Source organism: Rattus norvegicus, chromosome 6, assembly GCF_036323735.1.
Source record: "Rattus norvegicus strain BN/NHsdMcwi chromosome 6, GRCr8, whole genome shotgun sequence".
NCBI lineage: Eukaryota > Metazoa > Chordata > Mammalia > Rodentia > Muridae > Rattus > Rattus norvegicus.
This window is the reverse complement of record NC_086024.1, coordinates 103,532,296-103,554,551: the sequence shown is the minus strand read 5'-3', so window position 1 is coordinate 103,554,551 and position 22,256 is coordinate 103,532,296. Positions and strand designations below refer to the sequence as shown.

General features: G+C 47.7%; 1 protein-coding gene across 7 annotated transcripts in view; it reads left to right on the top strand.

Annotated features, from left to right (window-relative positions):
* Window positions 1-1,951: 1,951 nt before the first annotated feature.
* Tmem229b (transmembrane protein 229B) overlaps window positions 1,952-22,256 on the top strand; it is a 43,144-nt gene continuing 22,839 nt past the window's right edge. Inside the window, exon 1 of one of the 7 annotated variants that reach the window (XM_017594316.2) lies at window positions 1,952-2,255. The gene's annotated coding sequence lies outside the window, so the exon portion shown is untranslated. The other 6 variants (XM_017594325.3, NM_001109359.2, XM_017594319.3 and 3 more) reach the window with 6 other exon arrangements.

The window sequence follows — 22,256 nt, the reverse complement described above, 5'->3', positions numbered from 1 at the left end:
CTTGAGAGGGGTAAGACCAGGAATGAAGTCTGGGATCCTTTCCTTACACTTGTGTTGCCTCGATCTTCCGAGACTTCTGTCCTTCTGGCGCATTATAAATATGGGGTAAGTGGGGTTAAGGAGATGCTTCAGCCATTAAGAGCACTTGCTGCTCTTGCAGAGGACCTAGGTCAGGTTCCCTGCACCCACATGGCCACTCACAACAGTCCGTAGCTAAGTACCAGGGGTTCCGATGTTCTTTTGTGGTCTCATGTGTGTGTGAGAGCACGAGGCATGAATATAGCACACATACAATTAGGCAAAAACTCAAACACATGTTTCTGGGTTTTTGGGGGGTGGATGGGTTGTGGGTTTTTTTTTTAAGGAAGTAAGTGTTACAGTTTCTTTGGTCATTGTGATGGATATTTTTTTTTTCCCTAGAGCTGGGGACCAGGGCCTTGCGCTTGCTAGGCAAGCGCTCTACCACTGAGCTAAATCCCCAACACCGTGATGGATATTCTTGGTTGCCAACCTGACAGCATCTGGGATTAACCAAAAACCCAAGCAGCTGAGCACACCTGTGAGGGATTTTTCTTGGTTGTCTCTTTTGAGGTTATAGGACCCTCCATAAAACTGGGCCACGCCTTCTCGTGGCAGCCTAGATAAAGGTCAGGGGGAAAAGAAGCTCTTTGCTTTTTGCCTGCTTGCTCTCACTCTCACCGGCACGCGCATCTCTCCTGCTGCAAAGTCATTCCTCACTGCTTTAGAGCCTACTTCTACTGGATCCTGATGTACACTGAGACCAGGTGAGACAGCCAGCCTTGTGGACTGAACAACTATTGGATTCTTGGACCCTCTGTTGGGAGACAACCATTTGTGGACTAGCTAGACCACAGCCTGTAAGCCAAGCCAATAAATTCCCTATATGTTTTTCTACCAGTTCTGATTCTCTAGAGAACTCTGACCAATACAGTCATCCCTCTCCTTAAATTTCTCCCACCCCCCTTTTTCCACACTGCATGTGTGCAGGCTTTTAATTTAGTTCTCCCAGTACCCCATTTGTGCAAGGGTGGGGGGTAAGCCCACACTTGCACACAAATGTGTGAAGAAGCAACCACCAGACCTCTGGGATCAGGCACTCATCAGGTATGGTGAGAATTGTGGAAGACTGCTCTTTCTGATTTTTTTTAAAAAAGGACATCCAGACACTTCCATGGAGACCTGTTGAGGCCTTCCAGTAATCCCAGCATTGGGCAGGTGGGCACAGGATGAGGAATTCAAGACCGTACCTATCCAAAAAAACCTTCCTTCCCACATGTTATTATAGGCCTTCAAGATTGTATGTTCCTCTTGGCTGAAGTACCCTGCACCAGGACTCATGGTTGATGCCTGAGAGGGAAATTTCATTCCTGTTTCCTGCAGGATCCACAAGCAGTTGAGCAGCCGATCAGAACTCGGGGACATTGAGCTGATTTCCCGGTTGCTGAATTCTAAATTGCCAAGGGTTTTTGCTCCTGTTCTTTTATTGTTTTTACTGTGACGTCCATCGTTTTGCAACTCCCAAGAAGACCTCTGAAAGAACATATTTCATTTACTCTTTACAAACCAAATTGCGAACCTGGGTGGCCCAGGCCTTGATTGAGGCAAATGCTAGTTTTTCACGGGCCTCGGTTTCTCCATCTTAGAAATGAGAATAATAACAATAATGAATATGATGACGATGATGTTGTTGATGGTGGTGGTGGTAGTGGTGGTGGTGGTGGTGGTGGTGGTGGTGGTGGTGGTGGTGGTGGTGGTAGTGGTAGTGAAGATGATGATTAAAAAAACAAAACAAAACAAAAAGCAAATAAACCGACCTGGTCTGCCTGCTTCCTGCTTCAATGATTAACTTGTGTGAAACATATTGAGGGCACACAGCGGGTATGCAACACCATGTGAAGTGTGGATCTCTGGTAGCCTGAACCTTCATAATACCCACAGTGAATGTTCTGTAACCTGTTCCCTTCAATTCCTACAATCCGGAGGTGACCCTTACTCCACACATGAATGGCAGGGAGGGCCACGGAATCCTTATAGCAGCCACCTGAGCCGCAGGGGCTGCAGGCGGAGTCCTGGCAGGGCTGACCGCAGGCTGAGGATGAGTGGCGGGAGTCCTCTGGGTTGGCGGGGGCAGCCGGCCCAGCGGACACGCGGGCGCTGAAGGAGTTAAACAGGGCCGGGGGCAGAGCGCCTGTCAGAAGCGAGCATGTGCAGTTTGCACCGCATCCGTACTATGGGTGAGTGCCGCCGCCGCCGCCTGGGGCTGGGTTCCGTGGGGCAGCAGCGGCTGCAGCTCCCCGGGCCCCGCGCCGCCCAGGCGGCCGCGGACACTCGATGCGGGAATAGTTGCGGGCGGGTGGCGTGGGGGAGGCTTGTCCGGTCACTCGGCGCGGGGGGAGCCCGAGCGCCGGGCGTGGGGGCAGGGAGCAGGCGGCGCAGGAGAGCGCCCCGAGTCCCGGCGCGGGAGGAGGAGCCGGAGCCAGCCGGTGAGACCGCGCTCCTGGCCGCACCTGCGTTGGGCAGACGGCCGCCCGACCCTGCCTTGCCTTGCCCTACCCTCGTCCCCGGCCCCGCACCGGTAGGTGCCTAAGATGCCCGCAGAGAGGCCTTTCGGCCGCGGAGAGAGGTGTCTGCGCGGGGCGGGCAGCGCGGTGCGCGGGGGCGCGGGTGATGGGGCGGTGATGGGGAAGACCCGGAGACCCCGTGCGGGGACACTACCAGATCCTGCTTCCTCTTTGCTTTCGGTTTCGGAGCGACTGCTGGGGCTGGAGAGCGAGCTGCAGATTAGATGCTGTGTCTGAGCTTGGATTCCCTGCGGGGGATGGGCGCACAGGGGGGCGTGTTGGCGAAATGGGTGCACATTGGCAACTTTCCTCGCCTGAAACAAAGGGGTGCGGGGTTGAGGCGAGGGTGAAAGATTCGACTGAGGATCTGAGTCCTCTGAAGGTTGACACCTCCTCCCTAACCTAGTGGAGTGCACCCCGAGGCCCTCTGCATAGGACAGAGGGGGGCGCCAGACTGGATGGAAGCTGGAGAGCCAGGTCTTGGGAATGGGAACCAAGGACCCTCCTGACTTTGCGGGTTGGGGAAGGATCCCCGTCAAAATGACCTATTGCCTTCTCTTCCGTGGCCATGAAGGAACTGGGTGATGGTGGGCTGCACACCTTCGCATTCTTTCTTCTGGTGGGTGCCTAGGTCAGTGCCCAGCCCCTGGCTGCTGGTTCTTCATCTGCATTCTCCATCTCTGGAGGGCTGAGATGGGGAGCCATGTAGCTCTATTTCGGGCAAGGCTAGGGAGGTATTGGCGTCTTTCCCAGCTGTCTTCTTTTCTCTCTTTCTATGACCAGTCAGAAACTGACCCGTTTCTCCTCTTTCCCTCACCATTTCTCCTTTCTTTCCTGGGGTTTCTTCGGAGGTGGGGTGTATGATCTCTTCGGGCACAGGGTTTGTGGTGTCAGGTTGTTCCAAACCTGGTTAGATGCTCACTGAAGGACCCTTGGAAGCTGCATACCAGTGTAACCTTGGGGTTCTGCCTACCCACTGTTGAGTGTTCTCTGCACCCCAATAACAAATGGTCATCACACTGGGATCCTCAGAAGCCTAAGCTTCTCTCTCTCTCTCTCTCTCTCTCTCTCTCTCTCTCTCTCTCTCTCTCACTCTCTCTCTCTGTAATAGTAAGAGGGGTCAAAGAGAGGGGTCAAATGGTATGGGGTCTTTCTCTCTAGAAGACAAATGGGCCAGGTTCCAAGACCCCAATTCCCAATCTGTGTCTCCGGGCACCAGGTTCCTTCAGCTTGCAGATGGCATGTGGATGACCATTGGCTCTTGTCCTTTGGCAGCGCAGCCATCCAGAAGCTCCTGTCATTTACCTGGTTGCAGGGTAGAGCTACACTTGCTTCTGTGTATGATCTGACCAGAGACTGGCGGCACGGTAGGCTCTGTACTCCTGGGTGACCCTTTTACATCTCTGTGAAGGAGCTAATGACACATTTGGCTGGACCAAGGATGTGTCTAACATGGAGAACTAGGTTTAGAGACGTGAGGGGTGGGCTCGAGATGAGCCTTCTTTACCCTTTCTGAGACTTTGGGCTCTGAAACAAACAGGCACTGGGGTGACGGAACGCTGGTCTTTGGAGAGAAAGGATTAGTCCATTTAGTCTTGCTTCTGGCCACTCCAAGATAGGATCAAGGGAGATTCCAGGACTTGTAAGGGATCACAGGAGAGAAGGAAGTGGCTGAGTGTTCCAGCTGTGCTCCTGGAAACTAAAGTGGCTCAGGTTAGCTCAGGTGGCTATCTCAGTCAACACAGGCAGCACTACTTCTGTGGAGGTCCTCCATGGGCTAGCTCAGTTGGTTATGGCTCAGTCCCTGTTGGGTTTATCCCAAGCTGTTGGTTCACAAGCTGAGGATAGTGCACAGTGGCCTGACCTCTCCAGCGGAAAGGGTACAAGAAGGCTTTTCTAGGGACTGACTGTTCTTCAGACACAGTCTGTGAGGTAAGAGTGTGGGCTCTCTTGAAAGCAGTGGGACTTGATCTCCTACATTTATAAATTGATTCAAGAGCCTGGAGTTCTCGACTGAAAGATCTCAGAAGAGTTAGTGAGTCTTACACTGCATTTGTTTCAGTTGACTCCAGTTTGCGGATTGTTTCAAAAGGGGGAAAGTGTCGTTTTACAGGGAAGGGCTAAATTACAGCTTTTGCGATAGGGAAAGGCCAGTGTTAGTTTTAAAAGTGTCGTTTTTATCAGAAAAGTTGCTATAGTACACAGGCAGTGGGTGTATTTTCTGTCTGCCGCTGCTGATGGGACATCTCCGAGCTCTCCAAAGGAGATGACAAACCAGGGTGTTAGTGGCAGTCTCCCTGGAAGCTCTGCAAAGGGTCTCTGATGATGTGGGGGCCTCTGGTATCACAGAGAGAGAGAGTGAGAGCTGGCTAAGAGCAGTAAAGTGAGGTAGCTTGGTTTAGCAGCAGCAGCCGTATCAGATCTGGCTGTCCTTGAGGGAGGAAAAGGATAGCTAGCCCTCCCTTTGCTCACTCAACTGCTCTCAAATTTGCGCCCTTTAACCCCCCCTTCTCTCCACTCTCTCTACCCCCTAATTACAAACAAGGTGGTTTGGGTTTTAGTGGGTGTTTGGTTCGGTTTTGTTTTTTAATTCAAGAACATTCCTTTTAAAGTGTGAATAATTTCTGCCCTGGCACCCTCAGCTCCTTTTGTTCAAACCTGGCCAAGGAGGGAATCCAGAAAGGGATTAAGATCATCTGAAACGGGCCATATTTTCTGCTTCTTCCCTCCCTGCCTTTTGGAAACCAGTCTGTTTTTGAACAGTAGAGTGTAAGCGAGTTTGAGGGGAAGGAGACAGAAGCTGCATGCTTTGGTCCTGGTCTTCAAGTCACTCACCACCCCGGGATGGTTGGTCTATACTAACATTCCTTTTCTGGGATTAGAGAAGGTTTAGAATCTCTGGTCTTATCATTCTTGGTTAAACTTTTCCAAGATGCTAGAAGGGGGTTTGGGTGCTGTAGGTTTGGTTCAAGCATGGTTGACAAGTGCCTAATCCTAGCCCTTAGGAGGTACAGGCAGCCTGGTTTGCATATAGAGTTCCAGACCAACTGGAACTGGGAAAAAAATTACATCTGCCTCATATCAAGCTATGGGATGCTCCATGCTGCTGCCATTTATGGAAGTGAAGTGGCTTCTTCCCGTGGCACCCATATTCACCATGAAACTGAGGCTGGGTCAGTGAGTTGCTAATTCTCTGGCTAATGTGGAGAGCCCGGTTGCTTCTTTTTGCTCACATGAATTAGGCTCCAGAGGTGGGCTCCTGCCTGCCTCCAAGCAGAGGTTCTGCCTAAGGTTCATGTTGACATCAGTTCCTCTACCTGTAAGATTAGTGGTGTTGAAGTTGTAGAGTGATGCTGGCCCTCGGCTCCTTCAGAGAATGGTTGTCAAAGGAAGCTTTCTATCCCTTTCCAGTGCTGACAGTTTTGTGATGGGATTGGGAGTGGTCTAGTCCGGGGACACAGCCATTGCCATTTGCATCTCTGAACTTCTGGAGCCCTCCCTTTCTTTTCCTCTGATGGCTTCCGGGGACTTCGAGAGCTTCTGTCTATCATGGCCGGTGTTGTAGAAGATCAGCAACATTAATATTATAGCAAACAGTCTGTAGGTCTGGGCTCTAGGGCAGAAATTGGGCCTTGACACTGCTCTTTCCTCTGGAATCTTGGCAATCACTGGCCAAGTAGTATTAGAAGATCTAATTGGTAAGGGGACTTAGTAAGTCAGAGCATCTCTGTCACACCTCTTCTCTCCCGAGGTCCCGCATTTGGGACATATTGGATCATCCACTGCAGACTGCTTTAGCAGGTGGGCTCAAATGATAGATGGCTTCTAGCAGGTCTGTCCATTCACTGTTTCAGTTTTTAGGAGGCACCTCTGCCACACGAGCTTCTAGACTGGTCCATCTTCATAAGAGAAGTTTCAGTAGGGCCTTGATAGCAGCCACAAGTCTAGAGATGCCAGCCAAAAGACAGAGGGCTACAGAGAGAGGGTTCTACCCTGAACCTTCCACACACGCACGCATGTGCATATGTGTACACGCACGCACGCAGACACACGCGCACACACACATACACATATACACGCACATACACACGCACACACATACACATACACACACACATACACATACACACACACGCACACACGCACACACATACACATACACACATACACACACACGCAAACACACGCACGCACACACACATACACACACATACATATACACACACATATACGCATACACACGCACACACACGGAGTCTATGTAGTTTTGCTCATGGTAGATGTAGTTAGGGCTGACCACTTAGGTTTGGATAAATCATAGGGCTCATCCCTAAAGAAAACCGATTCTTCCTCTCTCAGCAGCCGATGATTGCCTGTGGGTGGGATCTTATGAAATTTCCTCCACCCATGTTGTATGCCAACTGGTGCTGCCATCTTCCAGGTCTTGCAGAGGCAACTTTGTTGCTGAGATTTCCTGGGCGCAGCCTCCCTGTCATATCTGGAGCAGACATCTTGGTACTCCAGCTCTTAAAATCTTTTTAAACCCTGTTCAGTGGTTTCCTCTGACACTCAGGTCTAGGGGTTGTGTTGTAGATGTATCAACTGGGGATGGGGACCTTCTCAGCCATTTATTCTCTACTCCTGACAGTTGTGGGTCTCCATAATAGTCTTCATCTGTTTCAGAAAGGAGTTTCTTTGATGGGGGGGGGGGGCAAGAGCTACACTTATCTGTAGTTATACCTACAGATTTTTAATAGTAAGCATTTAGCTTACTATTAAAAATTATACTGGCTTAGGAAACTGGCGGAGGTAGATTCTGCTCTAGGGCCTGTGACCTCTCTAGCCATGAGTATTTGGTTAGTTTGCACCACCTAGCATGGCTTCCTTCCTCTTACGCAGGCTTGAAGTCCAGTTAGATAGCTGTTGATTACCTCCCAAGATTAAAGCACAGCTGTTGCACCATTGGGGTATCTCGGCAGGCCAGTCATCATTGTGGTTCTTAGTCTCTCCAGCTGGGTAGGAATATTGACTGCTTTCCCCCCTTAGCAGCTTGCATAGCACCTTCCAATACTCTGAGAGTTAGTCCCAGGGAGGATCATGCATCTGTATTTAGCACATGTACAACCTCCATTGTCTGTCTAGCTGTGTCCTTAACTCGTCTCCATGTTACTTCCTAAGCTCCCTAGTCTTCAGGATCCCTCTGCCTCTTTTTCCCAATTAAAACACACACACACACACACACACACACACACACACACACACACACACTTCCAAAGTCAGAACTAAGGAACCTGGACATTGGGCACACTTTTATCTACATCATTAAACAAATATGAACAATACTTATTGCTATCATTTGGGGCAGCATAAGCAGCAGATCCAGAGGGTTTTTTTTTTTTTTGCTTACCCAAAGCAATGAGGTGACCTTCTTATACTGACCTAATATAAGTGCGTATGCCTGCATAGTTCCTGACATGTGAAAGTACTTATTAAATCACCAGCTGTGATAGTTGGATGTCATCCGACACACCGACTTCTAGGTCACTGGACAATGACATCGTTTTAAAGAAACAACTCCAAAATCAGGAAATCTGAGAACACTCCCCATCCCACTTGCCTGATTGACCTTGGGTGACCCATTTCAGTGCTCTGAGACTTAATATGAAATTTCAAATTGCTTCAGTGGTCAGAGTGCTAACAGTTGACAGTATTGAATAACAGTCACCATGTATTGAATACTTACTCTCTGCCAGGCATTGGGCTAAGTACTCTTTTTCTGTTCTCCTGTATACCACTAAGAAAGCTACTATTGATTATCCCCATTTTACAGCTGGAAAAACTGAGCTTCTGCAAGAACGATCACACATGTCATCTGGCTAGAAAATGTTCAGACTGGGACTTGAGCTGAGGGCTGATTCTGCTGCTGATTGTGAGTGTTGGATTGGTTGTGATAGAACAAACATTGATGAGTGACTGACAGTGGAGGTGGTGTGAGTGTATAGAGAGTTGATGCGGATTAAACATGGCAGCTAAAGGAAGATGGAAGGACAGATTCTTGAAAACTAACATCCTCATGAGTATTCAGGAAGGAGGGGGAAATCTGTACTCTGCAGTGGGGAAGTAGACCAGATGGCCTGGAAGTTATTATAAAGGGAACAGGCTTTCTGCTTGGAATAGCAATGAATCTTATAAACCCCATTTCATTCTGATACTAACATTTTTCCTCTTGCTTGGTAGGCTCTTGGGTAGCATTTTCCTTTCTGTTACCCTCCTGCTCGACAGAGCAGCTCACATTAGCAAATTCTTGACTGTAGTCTTTGTCCTCCAAGCCCATCCTTCCCTTGACCATCAGTATATGTCTGGGGGACTTGAATATGCTTGAGTCCCAGATATGCTTTGCAAAGCATAGAAAACGTTAAACTAGGGTTTGGAATATAACTCAATGGCACAGAACTTGCCTAGAATACATGAGGACCAGGGGATCAATCCCCAGCACTGGGAAAAAATAGGTTTACCTTATAGTCATTAGATTACTCTAAATCCATCAGGTTACTCCGTTCTGTGCAAGGATTTACTCTGATTAGAGATAACAAGCTACTTCAGTGGTAATTATCCTCAGTCCTAGACCATTCGACTTTATGTCTCTTACATCATTTGGGGCATTTATGGAAAGAAATGAGTGTTATGAAGGAGACCTAGGAGAGGGGGCTGACCGTATTAGAGTTGTTGAGAAGCTATTTGATAGAATCACATGGTAGGGACAAGGAGATGAGCTCTGGACTCAGTTCAGTGCTGTACATGGGATGTAACTTCTGAGGGTTTGGGTCCCCTTGTGTATAAAATAGGGATTGCCAGATGAGACTGTCTGTAGCCTTTCATCTAAGAAGTATGCTGGGTAATCCAGTGTTCTGGGGATGGTTCTGGCCTTTCTCAGGGAGGACTCAGCTCCTCTGGAACTGATGGAAGTCAGAGTTGAGGAAGCTGGGGTGGAGAGGAAGGAGAATGAAGCCATACTAGAAGTTAATGGACAAAGCCAGAGCTAGAATAAGAACTTTCTAGTGAAGGGGTAACAGGACTGGTGTTCCTCTTTGTCCTACTGAGGGAGTGGAGGGGTGGCATTTGTATACCTTTCCTCACTCCACTCCTTGCAGCATGGTAAATACCCTGTGCCTTCTCTGAAACCTCACTTTGTCCTCTCATAGCCCTAGAGCAGCCTCCAGGGAGAGCTCCAGCACAGCTGTGCCTTGTAGGCATTTTATATTCTGCCTTTGAGTTCTATGGATGACTCCTCCTCCTCCTCCTCCCCCCCTCCTCCTCCCCCTCCTCCTCCCCCTATTCCTCCTCCCCCTATTCCTCCTCCCCCTCCTCCTTTTCCTCCTCCTCTCCCTCCTCCTCCTGCTTCTTAGGTCTTCAGGACTTCAAGACTTTGCCTGAAACCTCCTAGGTAGCACAGTGCTTGGGAGGACTCGTCTCTCCTGCTGCCCTACCTCTGCCTGAAGGAACAAGACCAAACCAGGAACTCAGCCAGGGTATTAGACATCATGGCCTCTTTGTTCACGGAATTGGACCATCTGGATCTCCTTTGAGTAGGGTCATTTATATAAGGATCTACCCATTCTTTCTTCCTTATACATCCTCTGGTTTTTATTTTATTATACTCACAGTTGAGTAGCAAGTGAGCTCCTCTTAAACCCACCAAACTGATCATTTCTACTCCTGCCTACTTTGTTTTTCCCTCTTTGCTCCCTGTTTCTCAAGTTATTCCTTTAAAACAATTTATTATTTTATACATATTTGTGTTTTATCTGCATGTATGTTTGTGTGAGGGTTGTCAGGTTTTGGAGTTACAGACACCAAAACTGTAAGCTACCCTGTGGTTGCTGAAAATTGAACCCAGGTCCTCTGGAAGAGCAGTCAGTGCTCTTAACTGCAGAGCCATCTCTCCAGCCCCCTCTTATTAGTTATTTCTAATAGTGATCACCATGCCTCAGAGGGTGTGAGAGGCTTATTTTTTTAAAAAAATATGTGTATGAATGTTTTGTCTGAATATATGTCTATGCACCACATGTATTTAGAGCCCATGAAGGCCAGAAGAAGACATTGGATCCCCTAGAACTAGGGTTACAGACAGTTATAACCTGCCCTGGGGGTCCTGGAAAGCAAACCTGATCTTTTAGTAGAACAGCCAGTGCTCTTAAGCACCCTCCAGCTCTATGAGAGGCCATTTTAACTACAAGGACATTTTATTTTAACAGCTATTCACGAATAGTTCTGTGACCCAGGCTGCCTTTATTTCACTCGGTGATTTTACTCTTTTCCCTACCCATGAACAGTCAGGCTTTCTAAGTTTTCCGGCTGTTCATGGGCAGTAGAAGGTCCTGTAGTCACTTTAAGTCACAAGGATGGCCTCACTTCAGAGTTTCATACATCCACATCTTTGTCACTGAACTGCAAAGGACCGATGTCCTCCGGCTGGCATTACTGTTTCTAGGTCTGACAGGCATTTAATGCTGATTCTTTCTCTTGTGGTCATGCTCATGGGTTTCTTAGAGATCACTCTTTTCCCAGCTGCTGCAATATTCACAATGGAAAATTTATCTCTGGGCAAGCATTGGGAAGGCTGAAGCAAGAAGTTTACCACACGTTCAAGGCCAGTGAGGGCTGCAGAGTGAGTTCAGGATAGCCTAGGCTAGAAAGTGATACCCTTGTCTCAAAACAAACAAACCAATAAAAGAGAGAAAATGATTCTTCATTCCATATTATTGCTCCTGCCTTAGGGCTCCCGAAGCCAGTGATTTACTTCCAGTCTCTGTCCACTGCGTCCCTTTAGTTTGTCCATGTAGGTGCTTTGGACCAGCCCTCCTCCCACCCACTCATGTTAGTTCTAGAAACCAATCCCACATCCTTCGGAGCAGTGGACCTGAAGTACAGGCTGATTCCCAGCTCAGCAGCCTGCCTCGCTCTTCCAGCAGCTGATGGTTCACCGACTGCTCATCTCTACCTGCTGTTTTCTCACCTGTAAGGAACACACATCAAGTTTCCTGAGTGGTCCTGTGGCAGCTCTTCTTCCCACCCAGCCCTCAGAGAAAATTCTGGTGGTGGGATGGGGACACAGCCCAGGAGCAACACTCTCCAGCCCTCTACGTACATGCTCCTCAGTGTCTGCCTATCCTGACCATTTGAGCCCTCAGTGTGAGGAAGGATCGTGCACACTTTGTTTTCTTTTCTTTTTTTAAAAAACACCCATCCTTGACCGGTATCACGCTGGAGAACAACATATATTTTGTATCTTTGTGTCTTAGTTATATGTATATATATATATATATATATATATATGTATTATATATGTTATATGTCTTAGTTATATATCTTTTTATATGTATTTCCTTAAGATCATAAGTTATCAGGGCTGGAGAGATGGATCAGTAGTTAGAAAGCATAATGGCTTATGCCTATAATCCCAGTGCTGGGGAGGCAGAGGCAGGTGGATCTCCATGGGTTTAAGGCCAACCTGATCTACAGGGTAAGTTCCAGGACAGCCTGGGCTACACGAGAAACACTGTCTTGAAAACAACAGCAGCAGCAACAGATTGTGCTGATCCTCTGGAGGTCCTCAGTTCTGTTCTCAACAAGCCCAGCTCCAGGGATCCAACGCCTCTGACCTCCATGAACACTGCAATCATTTACACATGTCCACGCAAGTCACAGATACATACATATAATTAAAAAAAACTGTCAAGTTAGATGTAGTTGTACGTACTCAGCACTCAGGAAACTAAAGACAGAGAAAAGGCCTGTGTGTTTGAGGCTGGGGAGGTGACTCCTTTGGATGCTTTGCCATGCAAGGTCGAAGATCTGAGTTTAGATCCCCGGAACGTGTGTGAGAGCCAGGCACCACCGCACATATCTATAATCCCAGCACTAGAAAGACAAGACAGTGGATCCCTGGAGCTTGCTGGCCAAGCTGCCTAGCTGAATCAGAGTGCCCGTCAGTAAGAGATTCTCTCTCAAAGATAAGTTGGAGTGTGACTAAGGAAGATTTCATGTCAACCCATGGGCCTCTACACAGATACTTCTGCACATATACACAAGAATATGTACACACACACACACATGCACACACACACACACACACACACACACACACACACACACTCAGCTAATCTAAACAGGTTAATGAGAATAATGAACATTTTATTGAGTTCTTACATAGTCATCCTCTATATCCAAAGGTACTCCTATATCCAACTACACATCTATGGATTCAACCAATCGCTGATCAAAACAATTCAGGAAAGAGAATTACCGAATTTTACTAAGCATGTATAGCATTTTCCTGCTATTATTTTCTAATCAATGCAACACAGCTACTATCTATATAGTATTTATTATGTATGGCAAGCAACCCAGAGATGATTTAAAACATGTGGAGGATGTGCCTAGGTCATATGCATTTCATAAAGGAGATCTGCATCTCTGCAGACGTGGGTATCTGCTGGGGTTCCCTAGAAACCGCCACCTTTCAACACTAAGTGGCGGCTGTCGTGCTAAGTGCTGGTTTCAGTACAATGAGCGGGCACTCTCAATCCCCATGAGGTGCTTGGGCTCGCTCTATTTTACAAATGAATAAACTGAGGCAAAGGGAGGCTAAAGCAATTTGTCTAAGGTCACATAGTCGGTTTGCATTGGTGTTGGGATTGGCCTGGAGGAAATCTGACCCCAGAGCATGCATCTTTAAACCACAGTACTCTTCTGCTTCCCACGAGGGAGGGGTCATGAACATGACACTCATGATCGACAGAGGATGCTTTTGGATGTACTTTTACTCCCTCACTCTGGCTTGGAGGCTCTCTGCATTTTCCCCTCCCAGCATCCCTACTCCAACAACCTCATCTGTGTCTTTTCCCAGAGTCTAACCCACCTGCCCAGGTGACCTGCCAAGCTTGTGCCGTCACTGCCTCCCGTGGATGTGCTGGCTTCAGGGCCTTCGTCTGGCTGGCTGTCTACATTAGAACTCAGCGCAGGGGTATATTAGGTCCAAACCACGTCTGCTGGTCTCTTTCAACTCCTCCTGTCATTCCATTATTATTACTGCATTCGTTCACACCAAGGGCAGTGAATATGAGGTTGGCAATCAAAGCCACTAACTGCCTGTTGCTAACTTATACAAAGCCCTGGCTTCTCTAAACCTTTGTCTTTTCATCTTTATGGAGGTGGGGATTAGGTCCCTTCAACTTGCAATAGTCTATGATTTTTATTCATTGTATGTGTATGTATGTTATTCATTGTATGTGTATGTATGTGCACTAGACATAGGAGCTTGTGGAGGTCAGAGGGGGTTGGATCTTCTGGAACTAGAGTTACAGGAGTTGGGAGCCACCACATCTTAATTACCGTTTTGTTTTCCATTAGGGAGGATCCTGAGGGTTCAGGACTCTGCACAAGCTTTGCATACAGAAGATGTGTGTAATATTAGTTGGGGAAATATTTCATGCCATGTTCATTCTGGACTTGACCGACTCTAGAAATCATACTCTCTGGGTGATTATTAGTGAGAGCTTCGAGGTTTTACTCTTTTCAGAGTGAGTTTAAGACAAACATTTCAGGTCCAATCTGCTGTCTTTCCCCTTTCAGAAACCTATTTAATACTCATTATGCTGCAGATCTCTTTGATTACAATGAAATAGAAACATCCCTAAACGGAGAATTAACTGATTACAGTGGGACCAGACCTGGACCGAGAAGGTCATTGCTGACTATTCTCATAGCACAGTGAGTGTTCATAGATGTCACTGAGGTTTCCCTAAGGGATGAGCCCTCCCTAGCCTATAGGAATTGGCTCAGAATTGCTTTTTCAGAAACCTAAGACATTCTAAATTCCAAGGCTGTGGGATAAAGGCCTGAGGTTCTGTAGTATGTTTCTCAGCAGAGATGCTGTTGGCTCTGATGGCCTTGTGAGCTCTTTAAATGTCATGGAACTTCAGAGGAGTCTCTACTTTGTTGACTTCTCCTGAATCCTAACCGTGGTTCCCATACAGTTGCTACCGTTGACCATGGTTTGCTGTGTTTGTGTGTTGCATTAAAATATTATTTATGGGGGCTGGGGATTTAGCTCAGTGGTAGAGCGCTCACCTAGGAAGCACAAGGCCCTGGGTTCGGTCCCTAGCTCCGAACAAAAAGAACCAAAAAAAAATATTATTTATGGTAGCTAGAGAAATGGCTCAGTGATTAAGAATACTTGTTGCTGTTGTGCGATACCAGAATTCAGATCCCAGCGCACATGTCAGGTGGCTCATCTTGACCTGGTACTCGGATACTTGACCCATATTCTCTTCCAGTTTCCAGAACACATACATGCACACATAAATTATATATTTAATCACACACACAATCTATATTTATAAGTTGCTCTACATTTTAGACTTCAAGCAAATGCTTTTTGTTTTGGGCCTGAGGTTTGCTATGAAGCCCCAGCTGGCCTTGAACTTGAAACCTCAAACTCCCAAGTACTGTGACGACCATCATGTGCTACAGTGCTCTCTTGCCAGTGCCTTCCTTGCCTCACCGGGTCCTGGCTTCCAGTTCATTCCCTGAAGGACTCTTGGACCACTAAGTCTGTGGCTCTGAGATGAAGTGGAGCAGACTTGCTAGACTAGGCTTTGCCCTGCTTCCCACTTGGCATAGTTAGCGCACATGAGTAACCTTGATGGCCTCCAGAAGCATTTTCTATACTTGGCTGTTTCTTTGGAGCCCAAGACCTCATCTCTGCTCCTTCATCTGCAAAGGGATGTGATGTACCTTCGTACTGACCATCAGTTTGCTTATTGGCCACTACAGCTGTGTTGACTGCGCATCTATTTAGACTGGCTGTTTGGAATGGAGTCTCGCTGTGTCGTCAAGGCCTTCCTGCCTTATCCTCTCAAGTGCTTGGAACTACACGCATAAGCCATCACTCCTGTTTGATTGCATATTTGAAAATTAAAATGTAGATTCAAATGCTCATGGGAAATGCAAAAATTACACAGACAAAACAACCCTGCACGGACAATGCAAAATGATAGAAGGCATCACTGTGCTCTTCTTCCTCCTCCCCCTCCTCCTCCCCCTCCTCCTCCTCTTCTTCCTCCTCTTCCTCCTCCTCCCCCTCCTCCTCCTCTTCTTCCTCTTCTTCCTCCTCCTCCCCCTCCTCCTCTTCCTCCTCTTCCTCCTCCTCCCCCTCCTCCTCCCTCTCCTCCTCCTCCTCCTCCTCCCCCTCCTTCTCTTCCTCCTCCTCCCCCTCCTCCTCTTCCTCCTCCTCCCCCTCCTCCTCCTCTTTCTCCTCTTCCTCCTCCTCCCCCTCCTCCTCTTCCTCCTCTTCCTCCTCCTCCCCCTCCTCCTCCCTCTCCTCCTCCTCCTCCTCCTCCCCCTCCTTCTCTTCCTCCTCCTCCCCCTCCTCCTCCCCCTCCTCCTCCTCTTTCTCCTCTTCCTCCTCCTCCCCCTCCTCCTCCTCCTCTTCCTCCTCTCCTTACTCCTCCTCTTCCTTCTCTTCTTCCTCCTCCTCTTCCTCCTCCTCTTCCTCCTCTTCCTCCTCCTCCTCTTCCTCCTTTTCCTCCTCCTCCTCTTCTTTCTCCTCTTCTTCCTCCTCCTCCTCTTCCTCCTCCTCTTCTTCCTCCTCCTCTTCCTCTTCCTCCTCTTCTTCCTCTTCCTGCTCCCCTTCTCTTTTGCTTGAAAATTGAGAGAGATTAGGTCACAGAGTTACACAGTGACAGTCGTTAAGTCCTGCTTCTGGACCTTTCCCAAGGTGGGTTCTTTCTTCTCCTTCCACTTGGTCCCTATGTATCCCTCGGTTCTGAGAGACACAAATCAACTATCCTCTCTCGACTTTGTCCATGTTGAGAAATGGTGGCCAGGTCTGTGGAAGGTTGGGCCACTTCTCCTATTAATTAATCAGCCCCTCTCAAGAAGCTGAGCTGTAAGTATTTCTGGCTCTGCCATTTTAACCCATTAGAAGTTCTCCAGGCTGCTCCCTTCTGTGTCCTTATATCCTGCCACAATTCCTCACGATATGGCGTTTTCCATAAATATCCCTGAGCACCGTCTTCTGAGCTGTGTCCTCATCTTTATATCCATTAAGGAAGAGACTCAGCCTGGCACCTGTTTCTTTGGCCTCCTCTAAGCACAATCTCTGCCTCCTGCCTCCAGGCATTGAACCATTTATCATTTCCCTGCCCCGTCTGATGACTTCTGATCTTTCTGTTGTCATATTGCCCTGGGGGGGGGAAATGCTGAGGTAGAGTATAACTTGAATCAGTAAGCAAATAACATTTGCCAAAGGGGCTCGATTGAAGTTTGGCTACATTGTCCACATAATGATCACTTGGGAGCAGCTCCAGTCTATGTCAGGAAAAGACCATTGTCTTTATTCTGTGGGACAGATCACTTGGATCTACCCTAATCTTCTTGTTCCCCTGGCATTTCAGTTTTCTTTGCTTTTAAAAGCACAACCTACAGTGTTGCCCTGTTTAAGTCAGCATGTTTATAGGGCCTCCTAATTACTTTGAATAAAATTCAGACCTACCTATATAAACATAAAGTTTTGTGCATTTTTCAGTGCTGGAGATCTAACTCAGGACTGTACGTGCAAAGCCAGTGGTCAACCATTGTGTCCCATCTCCAGCCCTTGGTTGTTATTATTGATGCTACTTACTTGTGTTTATTTTCTCTCTACCCTCGCTCTTGCCCTCTGCCCCTCCACCCTGTGTGTGTGTGTGTGTGTGTGTGTGTGTGTGTGTGTGTGTGTAGTACTGGAGCTTGGTCCCAGTACTTTACCACTGAGTTATATGCTAAGCTTGTTTGGTTGGTTGGTTTTTGTTTTGAGACAGTTTTTCTTTAGTAGCCCTGGCTGCCCTAGAACTCACTGTGTAGAGCAGACTGGCCTTCCTCAGAGGTCTGCCATCCTCTCCCTGAGGTTAATGGCATGCACCACCACCGCCCAAGCCTTTTGTATTTTTATCTTAAAGCAGGATCTTACTAAGTTGCCCAATCTTGTCTTAAACTTCCTTTGTAGCCCAGGAAAGTCTCAAACTTGTACCCTTCCTGCCTCAGTCTCCTGAGTAGCTGGGATTATAGGCCTGAGGACTACACTGGGCCTTTTGGGGTTTTATTTTGTCTTGTTTTTGAGATATAGTCTCGATTAGCTCAGGCTAAGCCTTGAACTTGTTCAGTCCCCCAGGGTGACCTCGAACTCTCTTGCATCTCCAACCTTTGCCTCCCAAGTGTCGAGAGTACAGCAGGTGCAAACATATGTGCTGCCTCTGTATTCATTATTTTAAATCAGTATAAATGGTCAACTCTAACCGGAAAGAGAAATAAAGGGAGAACTTAGTTGTCAGGCAGCATCATATGTTTGGTGTGTAATTGGTTCGTCATAACCACCTGGAAGTCAGAAACTGGACCCTTTGCATAGTAACCACTGAGAATGAAAAGACCAGGAAAGAGATACAGGTGTGTGTTGTGGGTGACTCACCATACCAGGAAAGGTGCTGCCGAGCACTGACGTCATCCTCCATTATGACGAACGTTTCTCGGTAGCATTCCAGAGAACCTAAAGTAGGAGCCTTTCAGTCTACATTTTAACAGCATTCCTAGTCAATGCAGCGTCCAGTAAAGTCATGAGTGCTGAGTGTGGTGACGGACACCTACGATCCCAGCATTTAATAGGCTGTGACAAGAGGATTTCTATTGGAGGCCAGCCTATGATACATAGTGAGACTGTGTCTCAGCTAAACCAAAATAAAACAGCGACAACATAAAAAACATGCAAAAGGGACGGGGGTCTGTCTCATACCGTGTCACGTAATGGTCACATGCTTGCCTAGCATGATAAGGCCCTCAGTTCCCAGCACCTCAAAACAAAATCAAAGCCAGACAATGGTGGTACATGACTTTAATCCCAGCACTTAGGAGGCAGAGGCAGGAGGATTTCTGAGTTTGAGGCCAGCTTGGTCTACAGAGCAAGTTCCAGGTTAGCCAGACCTATATAGAGAAACTCTGTTTTAAAAAACCATTATATATTTAATCGTAATTATAATTTAGAGTGTCTTTTCTGTAGAACCCTCCAAAGTCAGGTAGAAATTGCAGCGTTTTGGCAAGTGGGAGCCTCTGAGAGCCTGTGGCACCTGCCATGGAGTTGATAGCTACCTTCCAACTCTATGTCCTGGTGAGGAAGAGCCAAGGACCAGGTAGGTACTGGCTGCTTGGCCTCTAGGTCTAGCTTACAGTATCACAGTGTTTGTATAACCTTACATAGATTACACTTCATTCTGTATGTCTGTGTGTCTTCTCTGTCAAGAAGAGTCAAGCAATACACATGTGATGAAGATGGTTTCATCTCCACCATCACTACCCCGACTACCACTACCACCACCACAACCTCTACCACCACCACCACCACCACCACTACTACTGAAAAAGCTCATGTGTCCTACCTACTCTGGGACTGGAGCTCAGGTCACTCTAGGACTCCCTCTCACTTGATTTCTTTCTAGCCTTCAAACTCTCTTAGACTTCTTTTGTATTCAAAGGGAGAGAGAGAAAGGAAAGAAAAAGAATGAAGGAGAAGAAGGAGGAAGTGATGGGGCAAGATGAGGATGGGGGAGGGGAGAAAGGGAAGAGTGCGTGTGTGTGGTGTGTAGACCTTTCTCATGCCTGCTTCAGCTTTTCCTTCTCCTTTATGCTTTCCAGTGTCTTCCTCTAGCTCCTTCACAGGGCCCATCCTCTGCCAGCCTCAGATGTCTCCATCCTCCCCAGCATGCCCCTCCACTGCAGTGCTCCACCCTGACATGCTCGTTAGACAGTCACTCGCTTACTTATTCATACATCAGGTGCGTGCATGCAAAGACCCGGGAATCTGAGGTACAGTACAGGAGCCCAGGCCTTGTCCAGCCTTGCACTCTCCTATCGGCACCTCAAACACAGAGCATCTGAGACAGAGCTACTGTGGGTCCCTAGACTGCACCTCTTCCTGGATCCTTCTCTCAGGGAATGGCACCACCATAGCCAGGGGCAGAAGTCTGGGTGGCATCCTCAACCCCTCTCTTCTAGAGACTCGCCCAGGAGTCCTGCTGGCCATCTTCCATGATGGCTCTGCACTAACTGGGGTCGGGTTTCTCAGCCGTCTTAGCTGATCGTGCTGGCTGTTCATTCCTTACCAGTATTAGGATCGCAATTCCTAACTCACTATGGGGCTGGACTAAGAGTTTTGTCAGCCTTCAGAATGGATATTAGGTCTTTTTCTTGACCCTTTCTTATGCTGGGGATAAAAACTGGGCTTTAAACATGCCAGACAATTTTCTACCACTGAGCCCACCCCAGTCCCATTCTTTAGATATTTTTTTCTGGTGTCCCCTGTTTGTAGGAGTGTGCCCGATAAAGTGTCAAGAACCTTGGCCTGGGCCAGGGTCTTTGCACGAACACACCTGATGGGACAAATAGGTGCTGAGTGATTGTTGAACGAACATGTCAGTAATGTGTGGAGAATAAGACAGACTTCAGAGATCCCGCTTTTACAGTGAAACGCACTGTAATAGGGGGATAGGTTGTTGGTTTTTTGGGCTTTGATATTGTACCTTTAGCCTTCCAAGATTTTATGTTTTAAACACAGCCAGCTCCCTGATGTGCCTTGGCATTCATACTAGGCCTGCTTAGCATCTGGTCTGCACGTTCAAGATGCATGTGAGAATCTCTGCATTACTATGTAAATGCATTTGTATAATGGGTAGTTCGCCCCATCCCCTGTTGCCCTCAGTGAGCCTCTTTAAAGACTCTGCCACCTGGCTGTGTGTTATTTAAAGCTCACACAGAGCAAGGCAGTGAACCTGGGGAAGGGATAGCACCTGTGTGGTATGTGTTGGGGCGGGGTGAGGGGATGTTCTTTTAGAATTTGGTGGAGAGGATGGTAGAGGGTCTTGAAAATGGAGTTTCTGCTCTAGAATGCCCAGGTGAGATCTCAAAAGGGAGAGACTGTCCTGGAAGCCTCCGTGTGAGTGAGACTAGCAAGTTCCTGAATCTCAAAGATCCTGGTTTTTACCAGTAGCTTGAGCCACGTTTGGGGGCTTATGGAGCCGCCAGGTGTTAGAGTGCATTAATGACATGTAGGTATGGTGCCAAAAGCTTACCCATGTCTTCTGGCCTTAGAATACAGATCACATGATCCTGGGAAGAGAAAGGAAGAAAAAATGGCAGAGAAGCAAGGCAAAGGAGGGAGAGAATGCACTCATGGCGATACTTTGGCAGATGATAGAAATCCCAGGGTGGAGTTCGTGTGCCTGGAGGGGCCGTCTCATCCGTCTTCCTGGCTTGCTTTCATGTCTGTTCCACTCTGATCTCCAACCAGCCACTGTGCGTTTACTGGTATTTATGATTAACCTAAAGAATGGGAGTTCAAATCTCTGTAGGACCGAGTGGGCCATTTTGAAGGCATGGCCATGCAAAAGAGCCAGGTTGCGCTGAGCCTGGGCCCACTGAGTCACGGCTTCTCTGCTGTTTTCCTCATTCTTCTCCCATCAGTAGAAGCTGACCTGTCGTTCACACAGGACGTGCAGGAGTGTGACTACAGACATTACTCAGCTTTATTGCACACAGTGGGGTATTAAAGGAGGCCTCTCGTTAGCCTACCAAGACAAGCCTTGAACCTCCTAAAAGGTAAGAAGCTTGTGAATTGTCAATGTTGTGACCTCACAGAACAGTTCAACCAGCACTGGGACCCTGGAGAAATAGGTGCCTTTAAGAGTGTGGGGGTCAGAAGGATTGTAGTGGACTCTTTCCAGGGAGAGTAATTTTTTCCTTTTTCTATGAGATCGGAATCTTTGAGAGAGCACTGAAAGACAGGTGGGTAAACAAAGATGAGAGACAGAGACGTTCCAGGTGGAGTTGGGGATGGAAATTCTGAACAGACGTTAGAGCATGCGTTTGAGAGACAGTCAGTTATGAGCAACCCACGCTGATAAGGCCTGGGTTGGTATAAGAGACAGGGGCTACTGCTTTTTGCTTTGTTCTATAAAATCTTGTTAAGTACTTGTGTCATGCTAGGCATTTTATAAAGTAGCTTCTGGGGCTAATGAAATGGCTTGTATGTAAAGGCACTGCTACCAAGCCTGGTGACCCGAGTTCAGTCCCTGTCAGCCACACTGTGGGGGAGAGAACAAACTCCTACTTACATGTTTTTAAGTCGTTTCCTCCTGTTCTCTTTGCTGGTCCAGTTTCGCAGGAACACCATGTGCTCCTTGCTTCTCATCTTCACATTTTCTAGTCACTTCTTTAAGTATGGACCCCAAAAATTGGCCCACTAGTGGAACAGAGAATCGGCAGCCTAGCCCTGGCATCATGATCTGGAGACAGTTCCTGCAACCATGGGTCTCATTAACATAGGGGAGCAATGCCAGTCTCTAATGCATAGGATTTATGCAAGTGAGAGGATATATGGCAGATCCTTGGAGCGATGTCTGTCACCTGTGCTGTGTGGATGTCGGCTGTCATTATTGCTTTGTCATTGTTTTCTTTGGGGGGAGGGTATTCTCCTCAACGTATTCTCGTCTGACTTCTGTCTTCAGAAAGGCCTTGTGATTCCTTCTTGTTTCCCGGTGCTGTCTCAGCTTAATTGTTCCTAGAAAATGTCTTTTCTGTCATTCTCAGGCC